This window comes from Triticum aestivum, chromosome 2A (assembly GCF_018294505.1).
Source record: "Triticum aestivum cultivar Chinese Spring chromosome 2A, IWGSC CS RefSeq v2.1, whole genome shotgun sequence".
Classification (NCBI taxonomy): Eukaryota; Viridiplantae; Streptophyta; class Magnoliopsida; order Poales; family Poaceae; genus Triticum; species Triticum aestivum.
Genome location: NC_057797.1, coordinates 779,331,481 through 779,355,492, shown reverse-complemented (window position 1 = coordinate 779,355,492; position 24,012 = coordinate 779,331,481). Strand labels below are relative to the sequence as shown.

At 43.0% G+C, this 24,012-nt stretch overlaps 1 pseudogene; it reads left to right on the top strand.

Moving 5' to 3' along the window:
* The first annotated feature begins 20,841 nt into the window (after positions 1–20,841).
* LOC123038294 (trans-cinnamate:CoA ligase, peroxisomal-like) lies at positions 20,842–23,638 on the top strand (annotated as a pseudogene).
* Positions 23,639–24,012: the final 374 nt, after the last annotated feature.

Below are 24,012 nucleotides of genomic sequence, written 5' to 3'. Positions count from 1 at the left end.
CAACATAGGAGATGATATAACAATTTGGAGTGGAAGAACACACAAAGAGAATACGTGAGAGGGAGGTGAGGCCAGCCATCAACAAACCTTGATTATCATGGCTTCCTTCCCTGCTTTCCTGCCATAGCTTCTCCAACCAGCCAGACATGACCTCTTTCCTTTTCCTCTGTTCCAAGACTGAAACATAATCTCAAAAAATAAAATAAATAAAAGACTTCTTCTTCGGTACAACCCCTTAAATACAACAACGGCTGAGATCGCTCCGTACCCCTTAATTAAAAAGGGTAGGACCGTCTCATCACAAAAAAGCCGCCGCCCGCGCGACGGGGCTGTACCCGCGTCGGGGCCTGTACGACAACTGCCCATACACGCGCCTTCCCGTCTACAAGCCGTGATACGTCCATTTTGCTTCATGCTTTTATATCGATATTTATTGCATTATGGGCTGTTATTACACATTATGTCACAATACTTATGCCTATTCTCTCTTATTTTACAAGGTTTACGTAAAGAGGGAGAATGCCGGCAGCTGGGATTCTGTGCTGGAAAAGGAGCAAATTTTAGAGACCTATTCTGCATAGCTCCAAAAGTCCTGAAACTTCACGGAAGACATTTTCAGAATATATAAGAAATACTTAGTGAAAGAAGTTCACCAGGGGGTCCACACCCTGCCCATCTTCTCGGACGAAACTCCACCGCCACGAGGTGGAACCTTGGCGGAACCAATCTGGGTCTCCGGCTGAGCTGTTCTGCCGGGGAAACTTCCCTCCGGGAGGGGAAAATCATCGCCATCGTCATCACCAATGCTCCTCTCGCCGGGAGAGGGCAATCTCCATCAACATCTTCATCAGCACCATCTCCTCTCAAAACTCTAGTTCATCTCTTGTATCCAATTCTTGTCTCCAAGTCTGGGGTTGGTACTAGTAGGTTGCTAGTAGTGTTAATTACTCCTTGTAGTTGATGCTAGTTGGTTTATTTGGTGGAAGATCATATTTTCAGATCCTATATGCATATTAATACCCCTCTGATTATGAACATGTTTATGCTTTGTGAGTAGTTACGTTTGTTCCTGAAGACATGGGAGAAGTCTTGCTATTAGTAGTCATGTGAATTTGGTATTCGTTCGGTATTTTGATGAGATGTATGTTGTCTCTCCTCTAGTGGTGTTATGTGAACGTCGACTACATAACACTTCACCATTATTTGGGCCTAGAGGAAGGCATTGCAAAGTAATAAGTAGATGATGGGTTGCTAGAGTGACAGAAGCTTAAACCCTAGTTTATGCGTTGCTTCGTAAGGGGATGATTTGGATCCATATGTTTCATGCTATGGTTAGGTTTACCTTAATACTTTTGTTGTAGTTGCGGATGCTTGCAATAGAGGTTAATCATAAGTGGGATGCTTGTCCAAGTAAGGGCAGTACCCAAGCACCGGTCCACCCACATACCAAATTATCAAAGTACCGAACGCGAGTCATATGAGCGTGATGAAAACTAGCTTGACAATATTCCCATGTGTCCTCGGGAGCGCTTGTATCTATATAAGAGTTTGTCCATGCTTGTCCTTTGCTACAAAAAGGATTGGGCCACCTTGCTGCACTTTATTTACTTTTGTTACTTGTTGCTTGTTACAAATTATCCTATCACAAAACTATCTGTTACCACTTATTTCAGTACTTGGAGAGAATACCTTGCTGGAAACCGCTTATCATTTCCTTCTGCTCCTCGTTGGGTTTGACACTCTTGCTTATCGAAAGGACTATGATAGATCCCCTATACTTGTGCGTCATCAAGACTCTTTTCTGGCGCCGTTGCCGGGGAGTGAAGCGCCTTTGGTAGGTGGAATTTGGTAAGGAAAAATTTATATAGTGTGCTGAAATTTACTGTCACTTGTTACTATGGAAAGTAATCCTCTGAGGGGCTTGTTCGGGGTATCTTCACCCCGACCAGTAGAGCAAAGAGTTTCTCCTCAACCTACTGAACCTACTGAAAATGAAAATGAAAATGAAAATGCCTGCTTTGAAATTCCTTCGGGTATGATAGACAAACTGCGAGATAATCCTTTTGAAGGAGACGGAACAATGCATCCTGATGAGCATCTAATATATGTGGATGAAGTTTGTGGATTATTTAAGCTTGCAGGAGTACCCGGAGATGTTGTTAAGAAGAAGGTCTTCCCTTTATCTTTGAAGGGAGATGCATCGACATGGTATAGGCTATGTGTTGATATGGGATCATGGAACTACAAACGATTGAAATTGGAATTTCATCAGAAGTTTTATCCTATTCATCTTGTTCATCGTGATCGCAATTATATATAAAATTTTTGGCCTCGCGAAGGAGAAAGCATCGCTCAAGCTTGGGGCAGGCTTAAATCAATGTCATATTCATGCCCCAATCATGAGCTCTCAAGAGAAATGATTATTCAAAAATTTTATTCTCGGCTTTCTGATAGCAATCGCACCATGCTTGATACTTCTTGTGCTGGCTCTTTTATGATGAATACTATTGGAATCAAATGGGATTCATTGGAAAGAATTAAATGCAACTCTGAAGATTGGGACCTCGACAAAGGTAAGGAGTCAGGTATGACACCTAGGTTTGATTGTGTTAAATCTTTTATGGATACCTATGTTTTCCGTAAATTTAGCACTAAATATGGACTTGACTCTGAGATAGTAGCTTCTTTCTATGAATCTTTTGCTACTCATGTTGATCTCCCCAAGGAGAAGTGGTTTAAATATCATCCTCCCATAGAAGTAAAAGTAGCTGCACCTATTAAAGTTGAAGAAAAGACTGACACTTATAATGATCCTATTGTTCCTACTGCTTATGTTGAGAAACCACCTTTTCCTATTAGGATAAAGGATCATGCTAAAGCTTCAACTGTTGTTTGTAAAATCAATATTAAAACTTATACACCTTCTGAGCAAATTAAAGTTGAACCTGATATTTCTATTGTTAAAGATCTCTTGGCTGATAATATTGATAAGCATGTTATTTATTTCTGTGATGAAACTGCTAGAATTGCTAAACCTTGTGCTAAAGATAAACCTAGACCTGTGGAAGGCATGCCTGTTATTTCTGTTAAAATAGGAGATCATTGCTATCATGGTTTATGTGATATGGGTTCCAGTGCTAGTGCAATACCTATTAGCCTATATAGAGAAATTATGAATGTGCACCTGTTGAGTTAGAAGATATTGATGTCACAATTAAACATGCCAATAGAGATACTATTTCACCAATGGGAATTGTTAGAGATGTTGAAGTATTGTGTGGGAAAACTAAATATCCTACTGATTTTCTTATTCTTGGTTCCCCACAAGATAGCTTTTGTCCCACTATATTTGGTAGACCATTCTTAAACACTGTTAATGCTACCATAGATTGCAAAAGAGATGTTGTTACTATCGGTTTAGATGATATGTCTCATGAATTTATTTTCTCTAAATTTAGTATACAACACCATGAAGAAGAATTACCTAGTAAGGATGAAATTATTGGTCTTGCTTCTATTGCCATACCTCCTATAGATCCTTTAGAACAATATTTGCTAGACCATGAAAATTATATGTTTATGAATGAAAGAAGGGAAATAGATGAAGTATTCTTTAAACAGGAACCTATTCTGAAACACAATTTGCCTATTGAAATCCTAGGGGATCCTCCTCCACCCAAGGGTGATCCCGTGTTTGAGCTTAAACCATTGCCTGATACTCTCAAATATGCTTATCTTGATGAGAAAAAGATATATCATGTTATTATTAATGATAACCTCCCAGAGCATGAGGAAGAGAGATTATTCAAAACTTTGAAGAAGCACCGTGTTGCTATTGGGTATACTCTTGATGATCTTAAGGGCATTAGTCCCACTCTATGTCAACATAAAATAAATTTGGAAGACGATGCTAAACCGGTTCGTGATCATCAACGACGGCTGAATCCTAAAATGAAAGAAGTGGTAAGAAAGGAAATACTAAAATTCCTTGAGGCAGGTATAATCTATCCCGTTGCTGATAGTCAGTGGGTAAGTCATGTCCATTGTGTCCCTAAGAAGGGAGGTATTACTGTCGTTCCTAATGATAAAGATGAATTGATTCCTCAAAGAATTATTACAGGTTATAGGATGGTAATTGATTTCCGCAAATTAAATAAGGCTACTAAAAAGGATCATTACCCCTTAACTTTTATCGATCAAATGCTAGAAAGATTATCCAAACATACACATTTTTGCTTTCTAGATGGTTATTCTGGTTTCTCTCAAATACCTGTGTCAGCCAAAGATCAATCAAAGACTATTTTTACTTGCCCTTTTGGTACTTTTTCTTATAGACATATGCCTTTTGGTTTATGTAATGCACCTGCTACCTTTCAAAGATGCATGATGGCTATATTCTCTGACTTTTGTGAAAAGATTTGTGAGGTTTTCATGGAGGATTTCTCTGTCTATGGATCTTCTTTTGATGATTGCTTGAGCAACCTTGATCGAGTTTTGCAGAGATGTGAAGAAACTAATCTTGTCTTGAATTGGGAAAAGTGCCACTTTATGGTTAATGAAGGTATTGTCTTGGGGCATAAAGTTTCTGAAAGAGGTATTGAAGTTGATAAAGCCAAGGTTGATGCTATTGAGAAGATGCCATGTCCCAAGGACATCAAAGGTATAAGAAGTTTCCTTGGTCACGCCAGATTTTATAGGAGGTTCATTAAGGACTTCTCAAAAATTTCTCAGCCTCTGACTAATTTATTACAAAAAGATATACCATTTGTCTTTGATGATGATTGTGTAGAAGCATTTGAAATAATTAAAAAATCATTGATCTCTGCACCTATTGTTCAACCACCTGATTGGAATTTACCCTTTGAAATTATGTGTGATGCTAGTGATTATGCTACAGGTGTTGTTCTAGGGCAAAGAGTTGATAAGAAATTAAATGTTATTCAATATGCTAGTAAAACCCTAGACAATGCTCAAAGAAATTATGCTACCACTGAAAAAGAATTTTTTTAGTAGTTGTAGTTTCTTGTGATAAGTTCATACCTTATATTGTTGATTCTAAAGTAACTATTCACAATGATCATGCTGCTATTAAATATCTTATGGAAAAGAAAGATGCTAAACCTAGAATTATTAGATGGGTTCTCTTGCTACAAGAATTTGACTTACATATTGTTGATAGAAAGGGAGCTGAGAACCCCGTTGCAGACAACTTGTCTAGGTTAGAAAATGTGCTTGATGACCCACTACCTATTGATGATAGCTTTCCTGATGAGCAATTAAATGTCATAAATGCTTCTCATACTGCTCCATGGTAGGCTGATTATGCTAATTACATTGTTGCCAAATTCATACCACCTAGTTTCACATACCAGCAAAAGAAAAGGTTTTTTTATGATTTTAGGCATTACTTTTGGGATGACCCACATCTTTATAAAGAATGAGTAGATGGTGTTATTAGACGTTGTGTACCTGAGCATGAACAGGAATAGATCCTACCCAAGTGTCACTCCGAAGCTTATGGAGGACACCATGCTGGAGATAGAACTGCACATAAGGTATTGCAATCTGGTTTTTATTGGCCTACTCTCTTCAAGGATGCTCGTAAGTTTGTCTTATCTTGTGATGAATGTCAAAGAATTGGTAATATTAGTAGACATCAAGAAATGCATATGAACTATTCACTCGTTATTGAACCATTTGATGTTTGCGGCTTTGACTATATGGGACCTTTTCCTGCCTCTAATGGATATTCACATATTTTAGTTGATGTTGATTATGTTACTAAGTAGGTAGAAGCTATTCCAACTAGTAGTGTTGATCATAACACCTCTATTAAGATGCTTAAAGAAGTTATTTTTCCAAGATTTGGAGTCCCTAGATATTTAATGACTGATGGTGGTTCACATTTTATTCATGGTGCTTTCCGTAAAATGCTTGCTAAGTATGATGTTAACCATAGAATTGCATCCTGTTATCACCCTCGGTCTAGTGGTCAAGTAGAATTGAGTAATAGAGAGCTCAAATTAATTTTGCAGAAGACTGTCAATAGGTCTAGAAAGAATTGGTCCAAGAAACTTGATGATGCATTATGGGCCTATAGAACTGCATATAAAAATCCTATGGGTATGTCTCCGTATAAAATGGTTTATGGAAAAGCATGTCACTTACCTCTTGAACTAGAACACAAGGCATATTGGGCTATTAAAGAGCTCAATTATGATTTTAAACTTGCCGGTGAGAAGAGGTTATTTGATATTAGCTCACTCGATGAATGGAGAACCCAAGCCTACGAAAATGCCAAGTTGTTTAAAGAAAAAGTTAAAAGATGGCATGATAAAAGGATACAAAAGCGTGAGTTTAATGTAGGTGATTATGTATTGCTATACAACTCTCGTTTAAGATTTTTTGCAGGAAAACTCCTCTCTAAATGGGAAGGTACTTACGTTATCGAGGAGGTCTATCGTTTCGGTGCCATAAAAATCAACAACTTCGAAGGCACAAATCCGAAGGTGGTGAACGGTCAAAGAATCAAACATTATATCTCAGGTAATCCCATAAATGTTGAAACCAATGTTATTGAAACTGTAACCCCGGAAGAATACATAAGGGACACTTTCCGGAACGTTTCAGACTCTGAAAAGGAATAGGTATGTGGTACGGTAAGTAAACCGACTCCAAAACAGTTTTTAAGGCAATATTTCTCCGTTTTAGAATATTTAGAAAAATAGAAAAATAAGAAGCAGTCCGGGAAGGACACGAGGCCTCCACGAGGGTGGAGGGCGCACCCTACCCTACTAGGCGCCCCCCCCCCTACCTCGTGGGCACCTCGTGCACTTTCTGGACTTCGTTTTCTTACACGACACGTATTTTGGTCGATAAAAATTCATTATATAATCTCCCGAAGGTTTTGACCTCCGTATCACGCAAAAATCTCCTGTCTTTGTTTCGAGCTGTTTTTCTGACAGATCCAGGTTGTCATGTCGTCTTCAAGTGCCCCCAAGGACAAGTTCTCTGAGAAGGTCATCAACCCCTACCTCACAGAAGTGCTGCAACACCCTCAAACCATTGAGATGCGTGAGGGGTTGTTGCACATCCGCGATGCTGAGGGACCAAGGAAGACCGGAAGCACGGAGACAAGGCTCGAGACATTGGAGCAAGAAGTTTTCAAGTGTCAGGAGATGGTGGAGCGTGGACTTGATTCCAATCACATTATGATCACGGAGTTCACCAACAACCACAAGCTAGACGTCAAGGACATTGGGGAGGCCATCTTCAAGCTTCATGAGAAAATCGAGCACCTCCAAGCCCAGATTTATGACCTACAAAATCAAAACTGTGAGTATGAATATAGATTCAAGAGGATGAGTTTGGCTGCAGATTTGAGGTTTCAGGAGACTCGATCATCCTTCTATGATGGTGAGCCTATGCCCTGGAAGAAAGACGACAAGCCTACGCCATCAACAAAACCACCACCTTCTTCACCAACAGAGACATAATCACATGGGTATGGGCACTCCCCTTGGCAACTGCCAAGCTTGGGGGAGTTCCCCGGTATCGTATCACCATCACTTTTATCTTTACCCTTTTTCTTAGTTTGATCCTTTTGGTAATATCGTGATCTAGTAGCATAAAGCTTTTTAGTATGATCTAGTTGTGAGTTTTGCTTTATGATCCTTCTATGTAATCGAGTCTGTGAGCTATATATAATAAAGATTAGTGTTGTATCAAGGGCTTGATTATTTTGCCTTGATCTTAAGTGAATAAAATAAAAGAGAAATAAACAAAAAGAAACAAAGAGATCATATGGATCTTATAGAGAGTAATGAGCTCACATAGAAAAAGTATGATGAATAAAAGTTGTTGAGAGTTGACAAACATAGTTTTGGTCATCGTTGCAATTAATAGGAAGTAACAAAGAAAGAGAGGTCTTCACATGTAAATACACTATCTTGGACATCTTTTATGATTGTGAGCACTCATTAAAATATGACATGCTAAAGAGTTGACGTTGGACAAGGAAGACAACATAATGGGTTTTGTTTTCTTACATCTAAGATAAATTATATTGTCATGGATCATCCAACATGTTTGAGCTTGCCTTTCCCCCTCATGCTAGCCAAATTCATCGCACCAAGTAGAGATACTACTTGTGCTTCCAAATACCCTTAAACCAGTTTTGCTATGAGAGTCCACCATACCTACCTATGGATTGAGTAAGATCCTCCAAGTAAGTTGTCATCGGTGCAAGCAATAAAAATTGATCTCTAAATATGTATGACTTATTAGTGTGGGAGAAATAAGCTTTATACGATCGTGTGATAGGGAAGAAATAAAAGCGATAGACTGCATAATAAAGGTTCATATCACAAGTGGCAATATGAAGTGACGTTCTTTCGCATTAAGATTTTGTGCATCCAACTATAAAAGCGCAAGACAACCTCTGCTTCCCTCTGTGAAGGGCCTATCTTTTACTTCTATCTCCTACATTGCATAAGAGTCATGGTGATCTTTCACCCATCCTTTTTATTTTATCCTTTGGCAAGCATAGTATGTTGGAAAGATCCTGGTATATATGACTAATTGGATGTGAGTTCTCATGAACTATTATTGTTGACATTACCCTTGAGGTAAAACGTTGGGAGGCAAAACTATAAACCCCTATCTTTCTCTGTGTCCGATTAAAACTCCATACCCATAAGTATTGCATGAGTGTCAGCAATTGTGAAAGACTATATGATAGTTGAGTATGTGGACTTGCTGAAAAGCTCTTATATATTGACTCTTTCCTATGTCATGATAAATTGCAATTGCTCCAATGACTGAGATTATAGTTTGTTAGTTTTCAATGAAGTTTACGATTCATACTTGAAATTGTGATTGAATTATTACTCTAGCATAACAGATCATATGACAAGAATTATATAAGTTGTTGTTCTAAAAATGATCATGATGCCCTCGTGTTCGTATTTTATTTTTTATCGACACCTCTATCTCTAAACATGTGGACATATTTTTCGATTTCGGCTTTCGCTTGAGGACAAGCGAGTTCTAAGCTTGGGGGAGTTGATACTTCCATTTTGCATCATGCTTTTATATCGATATTTATTGCATTATGGCCTGTTATTACACATTATGTCACAATACTTATGCCTATTCTCTCTTATTTTACAAGGTTTACATAAAGAGGGGGAATGCCGGCAGCTGGGATTCTGGGCTGGAAAAGGAGCAAATATTAGAGACCTATTCTGCATAGCTCCAAAAGTCCTGAAACTTCACGGAAGACGTTTTCAGAATATATAAAAAATACTCAGCGGCAGAAGTTCACCAGGGGGTCCACACCCTGCCCACAAGGGTGGGGCGCGCCCTACCCCCTGGGCACGCCCCCTACCTCGTGGGCCCCCTGGTGGCCCTCCGGTGGCCATCTTCTGCTATATGGAGTCTTTCGATGAGGAAAAAAATTATAAGCCATCTTCTTGGATGAAACTCCGCCGCCACGAGGCGGAACCTTGGCGGAACCAATCTAGGGCTCCGGCAGAGCTGTTCTCCTGGGGAAACTTCCCTCCGAGAGGGGGAAATCATCGTCATCGTCATCACCAACGCTCCTCTTGTCGGGAGAGGGCAATCTCCATCAACATCTTCATCAGCGCCATCTCCTCTCAAAACCCTAGTTCATCTCTTGTATCCAATTCTTGTCTCCAAGTCCGGGGTTGGTACTAGTAGGTTGCTAGTAGTGTTAATTACTCCTTGTAGTTGATGCTAGTTGGTTTATTTGGTGGAAGATCATATGTTCAGATCCTATATGCATATTAATACCCCTCTGATTATGAACATGTTTATGCTTTGTGAGTAGTTATGTTTGTTCCTGAGGACATGGGAGAAGTCTTGCTATTAGTAGTCATGTGAATTTGGTATTCGTTCGATATTTTGATGAGATGTATGTTGTCTCTCCTCTAGTGGTGTTATGTGAACGTCGACTACATGACACTTCACCATTATTTGGGCCTAGAGGAAGGCATTGGGAAGTAATAAGTAGATGATGGGTTGCTAGAGTGACAGAAGCTTAAACCCTAGTTTATGCGTTGCTTCATAAGGGGCTGATTTGGATCCATATGTTTCATGCTATGGTTAGGTTTACCTTAATACTTTTGTTGTAGTTGCGGATGCTTGCAATATAGGTTAATCATAAGTGGGATGCTTGTCCAAATAAGGGCAGTACCCAAGCACCGGTCTACCCACATACAAAATTATCAAAGTACCGAACGCGAATCATATGAGTGTGATGAAAACTAGCTTGACGATATTCCCATGTGTCCTTGGGAGAGCTTTTCTCTATATAAGAGTTTGTCCAGGTTCGTCCTTTGCTACAAAAAGGATTGGGACACCTTGCTGCACTTTATTTACTTTTGTTACTTGTTGCTCGTTACAAATTATCCTATCACAAAACTATATGTTACCACTTATTTCAGTACTTGCAGAGAATACCTTGCTGGAAACCGCTTATCATTTCCTTCTACTCCTCGTTGGGTTCGATACTCTTACCTATCGAAAGGACTATGATAGACCCCCTATACTTGTGGGTCATCAGCGCCTCCCCGACGCATTCGCACCAAGCGCGATCTTGGCGAGCTGCGCGCGAATGTCCCCGAGATCATCTTCGAGACGCCCAACGGCCGCATCCACCACGGGACGCCAGGCCGACAGGTCGTTGACCACCCGCTCGAGAGATTGCAATAGCGGCTCCATCTGCGACACCGCTGGCTCAATCTTATCGAGGGAGCGCTGGATCCCGAGCAGCGCCTGCGCGATGCTGCTCCTCTCCTTGGCAGCCTCCTCCATCTGCTTCTGGAAGTCAAGATCCGCCATGATCTGCTTGAGGCTACGAGTCTTCTTCTTCTCCAGATCGGCTCCAGTGGAAGGAAATTTTTTGGGTGGGGATTTGAGGCTATGATACTAGATGATACGGTCCTGGATGGTAATCTCTCGATCTATCTCTTAATTATCAAATCCAGAGTACAAATTGGTAGCTAGAGTTGAATCAACAAGATGGGGATCGGGATTTAGAGCCAGGGGTGGGAGGAAGGATACATCGCCAAACGGCGCCGTCAGTTCTCTGGTCTATCAATACCCTAAAAAACACCACTCCTGATATTTATATGGTTCACTTGCTCCAGGTCGGTACAGCGTAACGCAAGCTAGGCCTCTTCTCCCGCCTGGGCCTGGTCTGGGCTGTATTGGAGTCGGCCTTGGGGTCCGCTGCGGTAGTTCCCTTGACAACTGCCCTCGCTCACAGACGAGCACTGGTAGAAAACAAGGCTTCCATACGCCCCCATTAGTCCCCAAAACAATCGAACCGCGACCAAAGGGGTCTTTAGTCGCGGTTCGGGAGAAGACCCGCGACCAACTACCTGGGCCCAGCGCGCTCGGTCGACAGCTGGCGGACGGGAGGGGCTTTAGTCCCGGTTGGCGTGGCCAACCGGGACTAAAGGTCCCAGAAGGCCTTTAGTCGCGGTTGGCCAGGCCAACCGGGACTAAAGCCCATCCAGCTGGCGGACGGGAGGGGCTTTAGTCCCGGTTGGCCTGGCCAACCGCGACTAAAGGCCCTATATATACTCAGCTCACTTCACTTCACTCGGCTCACTTCACAATTTTCAGAAGCTGGTGGTGGGGTGGTGGTGGGTTTGCTTTTGGTTTCTCCTATGCACACAAGGTGTTTGATGAAATGCCCGAGAGCCTGAAACAAGCCACATTTGAGCTTTCTCATTTATTTTTCCTCCGCGATCGCGGTTAGCAACTCGAACCTTTCATGTGTCATTGATAAAATACGCATGTGTGTAGTTCATTGTTTAATTTGTATTATTTCTAGCTAGTTAGTTTAACAAATGCATGATGGTTAATTATATACTTTATATAATAATAATGCAGATGAATCGGCAATGGATGTACGGTTCCCGACTCTCCGGCGAGTTCACTACGGGTTTGAAAGATTTCCTCGTAGTGGCAAATGCGAACAAGCAGCAAGGTTTTATTATCTGTCCATGTGCTGTCTGTAAGAATGAGAAGGGTTACTCCTCCTCAAGAAGAGTTCACATGGACCTGCTTAAGCATGGTTTCATGCCAAGCTATTATTGTTGGACCAAGCATGGAGAAAGAGGGGTTAGAATGGAAGAAGATGAAGAAGGGGATGATATCGATGACAACTATCGTGATCTTTTCGGTGATACTTTCATGGAGGATGATGCTGAAGGTGTGGAAGGGTTAGGTGAAGGTGAAGAAGAGGCACATGATGAGCCCGCTGATGATCTTGGTCGGACCATTGCTGATGCACGGAGACGCTGCGAAACTGACAAGGAGAGGGAGAATTTGGATCGCATGTTAGTGGATCACAAAAAGTCGTTGTATCCAGGATGCGATAATAGTCTGAAAAAGCTGGGCTGCACACTGGATTTGCTAAAATGGAAGGCACAGGAAGGTGTAGGTGACTCATCATTTGAAAATTTGCTGAAAATATTGAAGAATATGTTGCCGAAGAATAATGAGTTGCCCGCCAGTACGTACGAAGCAAAGAAGGTTGTCTGCCCTCTAGGTTTAGAGGTTCAGAAGATACATGCATGCATTAATGACTGCATCCTCTACCGCGGTGAATACGAGAATTTGAATGAATGCCCTGTATGCACTGCATTGCGTTATAAGATCAGAGGCGATGACCCTGGTGACGATGTTGAGGGCGAGAAACCCAGGAAGAGGGTTCCCGCCAAGGTGATGTGGTATGCTCCTATAATACCACGGGTGAAACGTCTGTTCATGAACGAAAAGCATGCCAAGTTGTTGCGATGGCACAAAGAGGACCGTTTGTCCGACGGGCAGTCGAGACACACCGCTGATGGAACGCAATGGAGAAAGATCGACAGAGTTTTCAAAGATTTTGCAGCTGACGCAAGGAACTTAAGATTTGGTCTAAATACTGATGGCATTAATCCTTTTGGCGAGCAGAGCTCCAACCATAGCACCTGGCCCGTGACTCTATGCATCTACAACCTTCCTCCTTGGTTGTGCATGAAGCGGAAGTTCATTATGATGCCAATTCTCATCCAAGGCCCTAAGCAACCCGGTAACGACATCGATGTGTACCTAAGGCCATTAGTTGAAGAACTTTTACAGTTGTGGGCGAAACCTGGTGTACGTGTCTGGGATGAGCACAAAGGAGAGGAATTTGACCTACGAGCGTTGCTTTTTGTAACCATCAACGATTGGCCTGCTCTCAGTAACCTTTCGGGACAGAAAAATAAGGGATACAATGCATGCACGCACTGCTTACATGAGACTGAAAGTGTACGTTTGGTTAATTGTAAGAAGAACGTGTACCTGGGTCATCGTCGATTTCTTCCCCGAAATCATAACGTAAGAAAGAAAGGCAAGCATTTCAACGGGAAGGCAGATCACCGGCCGAAGCCTGCGGAACGTACTGGTGCTGAGATATTTGATATGGTCAAGGATTTGAAAGTCATCTTTGGAAACGGTCCTGCCGGACAATCAGTTCCGCGGGGAGTTGACGGGCACGCACCCATGTGGAAGAAGAAATCTATATTTTGGGAGCTAGAATATTGGAAAGTCCTAGATGTCTGCTCTGCAATCGACGTGATGCATGTTACGAAGAATATTTGCGTGAACCTTCTAAGCTTCTTGGGCGTGTATGGGAAGACAAATGATACAAAGGAAGCACGGCAGGACCAGCAACTTTTGAAAGACCCAGATGACCGGCATCCGGAATGGTTTCAAGGTCGTGCCAGCTAAGCTCTTACCAAAGAAGAGAAGGTCATTTTTTTGAATGCCTGAGCAGTATGAAGGTCCCGTCTGGCTTCTCGTCGAATATAAAGGGAATAATAAACATGCCGGAGAAAAAGTTCCAAAACCTGAAGTCTCACGACTGCCACGTGATTATGACGCAATTGCTTCCAATTGCTTTGGGGGGGCTCCTACCGGAAAATGTTCGAGTAGCCATTGTGAAGCTATGTGCATTCCTCAATGCAATCTCTCAGAAGGTAATCAATCCAGAAGATCTACCACGGTTACAGAACGATGTGGTCCAATGCCTTGTCAGTTTCGAGTTGGTGTTCCCACCATCCTTCTTCAATATTATGACGCACCTCCTGGTCCACCTAGTCGAAGAGTTTTCCATTCTCGGTCCTGTATTTCTACAGAATATGTTCCCCTTTGAGAGGTTCATGGGAGTATTAAAGAAATATGTTCGTAACCGTGCTAGGCCAGAAGGAAGCATCTCCAAGGGCCATCAAAATGAGGAGGTAATTGAGTTCTGTATTGACTATGTTCCTGACCTTAAGCCGATTGGTATTCCTCAATCGCGGCACGAGGGGAGACTAAGTGGAAAAGGCAAGATCGGAAGGGATACCACGATATGTATGGACGGTCATTCTATGACTGAAGCACACCACACAGTTCTGCAAAATTCTAGCTTGGTGGCTCCGTACTTCGAGCAATACAAGAATATTTTACGCTCGGACAACCCGGGGAAGCCTGAATCCTGGATTAGAAAGGCCCACATGGAGACTTTCGGCAGTTGGTTGCGAAAACATTTAATGAATGACAATGATGTTGGAGATCAGCTGTACATGTTGGCCAAGAAACCATCTTCGACTATAACAACTTTCCAAGGGTACGAGATAAATGGGAATACATTTTACACCATCGCCCAAGATAAAAAGAGCACCAACCAAAACAGTGGTGTCCGCTTTGATGCAGCAACCGAGAATGGGCAAAAGGTCACATATTATGGTTACATAGAGGAGATATGGGAACTTGACTATGGACCCTCCTTTAAGGTCCCTTTGTTCCGGTGCAAATGGTTCAAGCTAACAGGAGGTGGGGTAAAGGTGGACGAGCAATACGGAATGACAATGGTGGATTTCAACAATCTTGGTTACCTTGACGAACCATTCGTCCTTGCCAAAGATGTCGCTCAGGTTTTTTATTTGAAGGACATGAGTAGCAAACCGAGGAAACGGAAAGATAAGAAAACGATCAGTACATCATGCGATGATCCAAAGCGCCACATTGTTCTTTCAGGGAAAAGAAACATCGTGGGAGTGGAGGACAAGACAGACATGTCAGAAGATTATAATATGTTTGGTGAAATTCCGCCCTTCAAAGTGAACACTGACCCAAGCATTAAGTTAAATGATGAGGATGCTCCATGGATACGGCACAATCGTAAGCAAGCAGGGACGTACAAGGGAAGAATTGATGTGTAATAATTTATTGTACCAAACTTTGTATTTGGTCGAACCTTCAAGGGATTTTAAAATGAATTAGTTTTATTTTTCTGATTTTTTGATATATAATTGTATTTTTAAGATTTTAAAATGTCAGAAGATTTTAAAAAAGGAAAAAGGAAGAAAGGAAGAAAAAAATAAGAAAAACAAGAAAAAGGAAGAAGAAAAAAACAAAAGAAAACAAAAAAACAGAAGAAAAACAAAGGAAGAAGAAAAAAACAAAAGAAAACAAAAAAACAAACAGAAGAAAAAAACAATAAAAAGGAGGAAAGAAAGAATAGAAAGGAAGAAGAAGAAAGAAAGAATAGAAAGGAAGAAGAAGAAAGAAAGAAGAAGAAAGAAAGAAAGAAGAAGAAAGAAAGAAGAAGAAAGAAAGAAGAAGAAAGAAAGAAAAAAGAAAAAGGAAGAAGAAGAAAGAAAGAAGAAAGGAAGAAGAAGAAAGAAAGAAGAAAAAAAGGAAGAAGAAAAAACAAGAAAGAAAAAGGAAGAAGAAAAAAATGAAAACCAAATAAAAATCAAATGAAAACCAAAAGAAAGAAGAAAGAAAAAGGAAGAAGAAAAAAAGAAGAAGAAAGAAAGAATAGAAAGGAAGAAGAAGAAAGAAAGTAAAAAGAAAAAGGAAAGAAGAAGAAAGAAAGAATAGAAAGGAAGAAGAAGAAAGGAAGAAGAAGAAAGAAAGAAAGAAGAAGAAAGAAAGAAGAAGAAAGAAAGAAAAAAGAAAAAGGAAGAAGAAGAAAGAAAGAAGAAAGGAAGAAGAAGAAAGGAAGAAGAAGAAAGAAAGAATAGAAAGGAAGAAGAAGAAAGGAAGAAGAAGAAAGAAAGAAGAAGAAAGAAGAAGAGAAGAAAGAAAAAAGAAAAAGGAAGAAGAAGAAAGAAAGAAGAAAGGAAGAAGAAGAAAGAAAGAAGAAAAAAAGGAAGAAGAAAAAACAAGAAAGAAAAAGGAAGAAGAAAAAAAATGAAAACCAAATAAAAACCAAATGAAAACCAAAAGAAAGAAGAAAGAAAAAAAGAAAAAAGAAAAAGGAAGAAGAAGAAAGAAAGAAAGAAGAAGAAAGGAAGAAGAAGAAAGAAAGAATAGAAAGGAAGAAGAAGAAAGGAAGAAGAAGAAAGAAAGAAGAAGAAAGAAAGAAAAAAGAAAAAGGAAGAAGAAGAAAGAAAGAAGAAAGGAAGAAGAAGAAAGGAAGAAGAAGAAAGAAAGAAGAAGAAAGGAAGAAGAAAAGGAAGAAAAACAAGAAAAAGGAAAAAACAAACAGAAGAAAAAAACAGAAGAAAAAAGGAAGAAAAAAACAGAAGAAAAACAAGAATTTAAAATGAATTAGTTTTATTTTCTGATTTTTTTGATATATAATTGTATTTTTAAGATTTTAAAATGAATTAGAAACAAAATAATATAAACTTTAATAAAATAAAATAATTATCATAAAGTAAAATAAATAAGTAATTATCATAAAGTAAAAATAAATAAGTAATTAGAAACAAAATAAAATAAAATAAATAAGTTTTTTGTTGTAAGTAGAAACAAAACAAAATAAATAAAGCAAAAATGAAAACAAAAAACAGGCAAAAAAGAATATGCCACCTACTGGGCCACCACGGCCTGAATACGACTAGAAACCCATTAATGGGCCAGGATTCAGGCCCGCAGAAGGCCCAGTAGGCCCACAGGCACATAGTAACAGAATAGGCCCGTAAGCCTGCATTCGAGAGGAGCTCGAAGTGGTGAGCGCAGCCGCGCTTATAAACCACTGTCGAAGCCTCTCGGCTAGCGAGGTGGGACTAAACATCCCACCGCACCGCGCCAGTTCAGCACAGACCCTTTAGTCCCGGCTGGGGAGGCGGACCGCGACTAAAGGGTACCCTTTAGTCGCGGTTGTTGTCCCCAACCGCGACTAAAGGGTCTTTCTGCGCGGGAAAGGAAGCGGCGCCAAAACCCTTTAGTCGCGGTTGGGGAGGGGGACCGCGACTAAAGGGTACCTTTAGTCGCGGTCCGCCTCCCCAGCCGCGACTAAAGGGTACCTTTAGTCGCGGTCCTCCTCCCCAACCGCGACTAAAGGTGCGTCTATATATACACTTAGCCGATCGATCTCCTCTGTCTCGCCAACGCCGATCGACGCCAACACCGAAGCCCTGCCCCGACGCCGACGCCGACGCCGAAGCCCTGCCCCGACGCCGACGCCGAAGCCCTGCCCCGACGCCGACGCCGAAGCCCTGCGCGCCGCCGCCCCCGTCCCCAGTGAGCGCCGCCCTTGCTCGCCGCCCTTGCTCGCCGCCCTTGCCCGCCGCCCTGCCGCCCTTGCCCGACGCCCTGCCGCCTGCCGCCCGACGCCCTCCGCCCGCCGCCCGCCGCCCGCCGCCCTGCCTGCCGTCCTCCGCAGGAAGAAGAAAGAATAGAAAGGAAGAAGAGAAGAAAGGAAGAAGAAGAAAGAAAGAAGAAGAAAGAAAGAAAAAGAAAAAGGAAGAAGAAGAAAGAAAGAAGAAAGGAAGAAGAAGAAAGAAGAAGAAGAAAGGAAAAAGGAAGAAGAAAAACTCAAGAAAAACAAAAGAAAACAAAAACAGAAGAAAACAAAGGAAGAAGAAAAAAACAAAAGAAAACAAAAAAACAAACAGAAGAAAGAAAAAGGAAGAAGAAAAAAAGAAGAAGAAAGGAAGAAGAAAGGAAGAAGAAGAAAGAAAGTAAAAAGAAAAAGGAAAGAAGAAGAAAGGAAGAAGAAGAAAGGAAGAAGAAGAAAGAAAGAAGAAGAAAGAAAGAAGAAGAAAGAAAGAAAAAAGAAAAAGGAAGAAGAAGAAAGAAAGAAGAAAGGAAGAAGAAGAAAGGAAGAAGAAGAAAGAAACAAGAAAGGAAGAAGAAGAAGAAAGGAAGAAGAAGAAAGAAAGAAGAAGAAAGGAAAAAGGAAGAAGAAGAAAGGAAGAAGAAGAAAGAGGAAGAAGAAAGGAAGAAGAAGAAAAAAGAATTTTTACTTAAAGAATCTTATTTTTTACTTCCTCCTCCTCTATGTCCCCTTAATCTTATTTTTTAATTCCTTTATACTTAAAGAATTTTTACTACATGCAGGAGTGACATATGGCGGACGACAGAACCGAGCCGCTTAGGGATCCGGAGGCTGAACGTTATTTAATGGACATCATCAACAAGGAGATTCCTTATGTGCCGGGCTCAGAATATGAGCAACAAGAGGATGTAGTCTCTTCTTATATGAACCTTGACGGTGACGATGATCGAGAAGGTGAAGGAACGGACATTGTCGACGGAGGTCAACCGTCAACAACCGACGATCTCCAATTGCAAGAAGCAACCACCTCCGGCGAGGTATATATATACATTGAGAGCCTCTCGTGATACAAACTTACTGAAATGTGAATACATATGTATTAACGCGCGCGACTCTCTTTCTTTTTTTAGCCCTCCGGATCGAGTACGACAAAGCAGCGTGGCAAATCCAAGGCGATGAAAACAGGAGAAACATATGCCATTGAGTCTGTCAGTGAAACCGGCAAGCCCCTACAGCACACCTCAAAGTTTGTCAACCAATGCGGAGTCGTTGTTAGAGACAACGTCCCGATCACCGTCCAGGAATGGAAAGAGCCAAAGAAGGCACGTCTTGGTTTCAGTTTTGTCGACAAGAGAACGAAAAAGGATTGCTGGAGAAAGCTTATGGAACATTTCATTCTACCTCCGGAATACAACAAAGTTGATGAATTCGGTAACGAGGTTCCGGGTGGACGTCAGAGGAGGAGGCTAGTTAAAGAGTTCGCTCTTCAGAAGATGGCCGATGCATTCCGGAACTTCAAGAAAAATTTAACCCGTGACTATGTCAACAAGGGCAAGACTCCGGATTTCAATGGACAATATGAGAAACTGAAAGATGATTGGCCAGAATTTGTGAGGCAAAAGCAATCGGACCATTTCAAGGAAATATCGAAAAAAAATAAGGATAATGCGGCTAAGAAAAAGTACCATCATATTATGGGGCTAGGAGGATACCGCCTTGCGGACCCTAGGTGGCAGAAGATGGAGGAGGACCTGAGGGTGCGAGGAATCCCTCTAGGTACAGAGGGATGGGACCCAAGGGCCAAAAGCTGGTGGTACGGGCATGGGGGATCGCTAGACCCGGAGACAGGGGTGTGTGTTCACCGGCATCGACGCTTTGCTCCGACCCAAGCCCTTATTGACGCAATGACCCAAGCTCAAGCAGGCTTGATCAAGTTCAACAGAGAGAAAGACGCACTGACTTTAGCCCTCGGGAATGATGAACACGGAGGACGTGTACGAGGCAAAGGCAAAGTTTCGTGGAAAGTAGGGTTTTCCCAAGACAATGACCCGTACGGTTACAGAAGCCGTAAGAGAAAGACGGACCGGGATGCAGATCTTATGACGAAGTTTGCATCGGAACTCCATGAGTTGAAGCAAACCGTGCATGAACTATTGAAAGAAAAATCGGCTGCAGGGCCGCATGAAGATCATGAAGCGGATTGCGGAAGCCAGCAGCGAAGAAGCAGCGTGGCTTCCACGGATGCCCCGCCTGGTGCTAGTGCACCGATGATCGAGATTCGTGCACCGGAGCCTCACTACCCCGTGGATGATGTAAAGAAGATGAAAGACTGCAATCTGCATTATCCCGTGGGGAACGTTTCCACGAAGGTAGCTAGCGGCAGTGCTTTACCCTGTAAACCTGGAGCACTCCACCACAACAACCCCATTCCATATGGCTATGCTTGTGTCACGGTGGAAGACATAGTCCAAGGGTTTGAGGACCTGGAGATTGACAAACCTACACCCGAAGGGGATAGCAGACTTGGAGATGTCAAGCGCCAGTTCATTCTATGGAAAAAGAAGTACATAGTGTTTCCAGACGAGGCGCCAAGGCTAGCAAGTCCACCCCCCTCCGATGGTGGTGGTGGTGGTGGCGGTGGTGGTGGTCGTGGTGGTTCACCTACACCTCCTTCACGCCATTCGACGCCGTCCCCCGATCCACAACCTCCGGCGGGTACGACGCCCCCCAATCCTCCTTCGGCGGGTACGACGCCCCCCAATCCACCTCCGGCAAAGAAGCAGAAGCAGGCGGACAGCAAGGAAACCTGCTCCTGGACTATTAACCCGGACCCTTATGTACCTAAGACCACAAGGGTACCGGAGCCATCGCTGAAGCCTCTCCTCCCAAGGCCTGGGGAACTTAGTGAAGCTGACCTCACATTGGCCGCGTCTACTGATTATGAGAAATGGAAGGCGGATATGAAGGCGAAAAAAGTGCCTGAGCCCAAGCAAGTATTCACTGAGAAGCAAAAGAAGTGGGCTAAGGATTTTTTGACGACACCGTCCCAAGCCGAGCTGAATATGCCTGACGACTATGGACATGAACTTCGTAGGCAAGCAAAAATATTGAAGGAGGAAGAAAGTAAAAAAAGCGGGAAACAAGTTGACCAGCTCGGGATGCAGAAGAAACAATCGATCCCCCCGCTCATAGTGAAAGCCGGTCCGGAAGAGGACCCCGAGATCATAGCAGCTGCGGCAGCACTTGGATTGACTGTAGCGGCTGCCATGAAACAAGCGTCCGAGATGGGTTTGACTGTTCGTGCCTTCTTAGACCTTGAGGATGCGCCTGCAGGTGAGATAACATTACAATATGTGCGGAAGGGGCCTCTCGTCGAGCCTGAGAAGGAAAATAGTCTACCAACACAAATGCGAAATCTGCTACGTTGGTACAAGCAATTCATAACATGGGCCGACAAAGAATATGTTTATGCGGATGTTACACATGAGCATCACATCAAACGGTACTCTGTAGAAGTTCATATGAGTGAATTATTCCAGCTGTTCAATCTGCGCGCCCTCGACAAATCTATGCTGAGTTGCTACGTTCTGTAAGTGATTTATTTCTACCTCATCTCGTTATTCATTGCCTGCACTATATATATATATTGTCCTAACTATATTGTTGCGTACGCTATTATGCAGATTGAAGATTTGGGAATGCAAAATAAGAAACATCCATGATGTTGGGTTCATTGACCCACATATCGTTAATGGACATGTGTTAGAACATCACCCCAAAGACATGGAGAAAGACCTGTACAAGTTTCTTAAAAAGCATCAACTCAAAAGTCATATTCTATTTCCTTACCATTTTGGGTGAGTGTTTCTCTCTTGTGCTCATTCTATTTTGTTTACTCCATGCATGTTATGTCTAATCGATGAGTTATGCATGACTGTGCATGTAACGTGTCCGCAGGTTCCACTGGATTCTGCTAAATATTGAACTTCACACCTCCACAGTTCTAATCATGGACTCTAAGGATTCGGATCCAAAGCGTTGGGCCGACATGAGAAAAATGCTGCAAAAGTAATTATTTTCAATCATTTGAGCTCTATATCGATCGGTCTCTTCATTTCCTAATATCAACTAACTAATAAATCCCTTATTCATTTAATTTTCTTTGCCCTGTAGGGTTTGGAGACGGTTCTCAGAAGAAACTGTCGGTGAATTCAAACATGAGCTAGATTTCAGAAAGTTAGTTAATGTGGATAAGCAGCCATCGGGGACCGATCTATGTGGATACTATATTTGTGAGAACATCCGGAGACAAACCACTGAGCGGAAGGCATCAGCTAGCGTGCGGAACGCGACGGATAACTTGCGGAGGAGGCTTAGTCCAGAAGCTCGCTTCCGACCAATTCAAGAAGAATTAGCAGGATTTTTCATGAGGGAAGTCATCAATCCTAAAGGACAACACTATACCGAGGACGAAGAAATTTATATGCATACCCGAGGTTGAAACTTGTTCGAAGTTGTATATGGTCATCCATCCTAATTGTGTATGGAAACTTGTTCGAAGTTGTATATGGTCACCCGAGATTGAATATATATTATATATTCCTCTTGAATTCTTCTTGTTTGAAATTTCATATGCATGTATATAGAAGCGTAGAATATGTGTACTGAAACTTCATCCAAAATAAAATAAAACACAAAATAAAATATAAAACAAATAAAACACTACAAATTAAAAAGAAACCAGGTTTAGGGGGGCTAAAACCCTAAACCTGCGGAGGAGGCCTTTAGTCCCGGTTGGCCACGAGAGCCGGGACTAAAGGTCCTCGGCCCCGACGGACCACGGGCGCCCACGTGGCGGGCCTTTGGTCCCGGTCAGCCACAAGAAGCAGGACTAAAGGCTTTTGTCGCGGTCCGTAAGAGCCGCGGCTAAAGGAGGGGTCTTTAGTCACGCTTATTTAGTCCCGGTTGCACAGCCGGGACTAAAGGCTGTTGCGAATCGGGACTAAAGGGCTTTTTTCTACCAGTAGAGTGGGATGCGGTCGCGCTGAACTACACCTCGGGCACCACGGCGGCACCCAAGGACAGCTACAGACGAGTGTACAGCCACCGTGGTACGTACCTGAACACCATGGGACAGCTATTGTCGTGGGGGTGGGCACCGAGCTGCTATACCTCTGGACACTCCCCATGTAACACTGCAATGGGAGGACACTCACCTAGGGAGTGGCGGCGCGCGGCGGCGTCAATGTCTGCATCCATGAGAACCGAGCTGCCGACCTCTACCATGCCATCTTCGACTATGGTGTCACCCACATGTGATGCGCGCCCGTGGCATTCAATATCCTCCTTGCCGGCGAGGCACTACGGCTCACGGCTCCCGTCCACGTCCTCACTGGCGGCGCACCGCCGACGACCGCCCTGCTGGACCGCGTTGAGCGGATCGGTTTCAAGGTGACGCACTCCTACGGGCTCACTGAGGCAGGTCCCACTCTAGCCTACGAGTGGCGTCACCAGTGGGACCTCCTGCCGCTCCCGGAGCGCTCACACCTCAAGGCCAGGCAGGGGGTCAGCATCCTCTATCTCGTCGATGCCAATGTCATGGTCGACGATGACACCATGTCTAGCGTGCCGCGCGACGGCAAGTCCTTGGGTGAGATCGTGCTCCGCGGCAGGAACCTCATGAAGGGATACCTCAACAACCCAGAGGCAAATGCGAAGGACTTCAAGGGCGGGTGGTTCATGACCGGCGACGTTGGTGTTGTGCACCCAGATGGGTACTTCGAGATAAAGGACAGGTCAAAGGACGTGATCATCAGCGGCGGTGAGAACATATGCAGCAAGGACCTGGAGCATGTGCTGCTCCAGCATCCGGCTGTGGCGGACGCGGTGGTGGTCGCGATGCCTCACCGGCATTGGGGCGAGACGCCATGCGCATTCCTCGTGGCGAAAGACAAGGCCGCCGAGGTATGCAAGGATGAATTGGTCGCCTTCTGCCGCGAGCGCAGCGACAAGAGTGAAAAGCTCAAGTGTTGTGCATGGAAATTAACTGGTTTATGGGCATATATAGGTACTGATACATAACAACACAGGAGATGATATAACAATTTGGAGTGGAACAACACACAAAGAGAATACGTGAGAGGGAGGTGAGGCCAGGCATCGACAAACCTTGCTTTCCATGGCTTCCTTCCTTGCTTTCCTGCCATAGCTTCTCCAACCAGCCAAACATGACCTCTTTCCTTTTCCTCTGTTCCAAGACTGAAACATAATCTCAAAAAATAAAATAAGTAAAACACTTATTCTTCGGTACAACCCCTTAAATACAACAACGGCTGAGATAGCTCCGTACCCCTTTATTAAAAAAGGTAGGATCGTCTCATCACAAAAAAGCCGCCGCCCGCGCAACGGGGCTGTACCCGCGTCCGGGCCTGTATGGCGACTGCCCGTACACGCGC